Raw genomic sequence first — 1,920 nt, 5'->3', positions numbered from 1 at the left:
CTCCGCCTCCCGCTATCCCCCTCACCGCACCGCCCCGCGCGCAATCCAAATGCCGCTCAACGCTTAGGAATGTACTAAGGCGCTCATGAACGTAAGGGGCATTCGACACGTTGTAATCTTTATTCTATCTTTTTTTTCGCTCATTACGTACGAAACTAATAGCGAATTCGGTTGAACGTACTAGTGCATATTAGTGTACATTAAAGCCGTTATATACGCAGATTTAAAACGAAATTAAACCATGAAATCTACAATAGATGTTATTGTGCCGTTATGTAAAATCTGTATTTTATAATTTGAAATATTTGCATTTTACTTTTACACGGATTAAATCTGCGTATAACGGCTTTAATGTACACTAATGTGCACTAGTACGTTCAACTGAATTCCCTATTAGTTTCGAATGTAATGAGCGAAAAAAAAGATAGAATAAGATTACAGCGTGTCGAGCGCCCCGAACGAATGCCCCTTACGTCTACGAGCGCCTTAGTACATTCCTAAGCGTCGAGCGGCATTTGGATTGCGCGCGGGACGGTGCGATGAGGGGGATAGCGGGAGGCGGAGCCGACTCGAAAATCGGCCGAAATGTGCATTTCGTGTCGAGCCCTGAATTAAGTGATAGGAACATGATTGTTAAGGCCATGTTGCATTCATTTCCCCACTCCTGCGCTTTTGTGATACCACCAATCAACTTGCGTGCGTGCAGAAAGTCGTAGCGCTGGTGTAGAAAGAGTTCGGCGGTCAGCGCCATGAAGCGTTATCCCATCAGTAATCGTTTTTGTTTTAGTTTTCGTCACATTAACACACGTTATTTTGTATATCGCGCAGCAAGCAAGTTTATAAGCAAATAAAGTTGTAGTCATCTTCGACAAAGGGAAGAGAGACAGCGTGAGTTATTTTACCTCGCGTATCCTACATAAAACTTGGTCCTTCGAGCCGGATCGGTGAGAAACGAGCAGTATCGGTACACGCAATTACGATATCATTGTGCGAGGAGCTACGAGAGCCTTCTCTCGCGTCATAAGCAGGCTTGTGCGAAACAAAACGGGCCTCAGCATTTCAAGGATTCTCACGGATCGAGTCGTACTTCCAAGCACAGGTTAACTCGGGAGTGTACGTATCAATTCGCCAGGAATTCAGCCGTTATTCGTTACGTTCGAAAGGGAACGCCATAACGCCACCATTATTGTCGCCGCCACGTGAGGTACGAGGTGCAATCGATAAATGATCAATATAGCAATTCGTCAGTCGGTAAGTCTTCAAAGTGTTCATTTCACCTTTTTACCTTCTGTGCCATTTGCATTGCCTCACATAACCCTTTTGCATTTCGTTGTCAATATCAATCATGAGTGACGCAGAAAAATTGAAAAGACTGAACATAAGAAGAGGTCAGATAAAGGCCTTATGCACGAGAGCGCATAACACTCTCGACTCCGGTGCAGTGTGGTTAGATCGAGGGACGATTTTGTCCCTCCGGTCTCTTGTGCGCATGCGTCAACTACGTCACGAGCCTTTACAGGTTCGTAGCGCTCTTGCTGGAATGCAGTATACGGTGATCATATAGGGCGACCTAGATTTTTTAAATATTATTTTTGTTATATTTATTATTACATTAAAAATATTAATGTAATATTTATTTAATAAGTAATATCGTTACTAGTCATTTCTGTGATAGTACTTAAAGATGCATTTTTTTCAAAATTAGATTTTTTAAATGTATTTTACTTATTTTAATTTTTTTTTCATTTTTTGAATGATTGTTTTATTTCGAAAGTAAAATATATAATTCTTTTATTTTATTATAACATAAAATGTTTTTTTTTGTTTTCCTCGTGGATTGATGGCAATGATGGGAGGATATTATAATCATTTTAGTTTTGTTTTAGCTCTTCGAATGGATTACTCCATGAATTGCTGTAT

This window comes from Trachymyrmex cornetzi, unplaced genomic scaffold, assembly GCF_001594075.2.
Source record: "Trachymyrmex cornetzi isolate Tcor2-1 unplaced genomic scaffold, Tcor1.1 scaffold1465, whole genome shotgun sequence".
Lineage (NCBI taxonomy): Eukaryota > Metazoa > Arthropoda > Insecta > Hymenoptera > Formicidae > Trachymyrmex > Trachymyrmex cornetzi.
Note: the sequence above shows the minus strand (reverse complement) of the source record.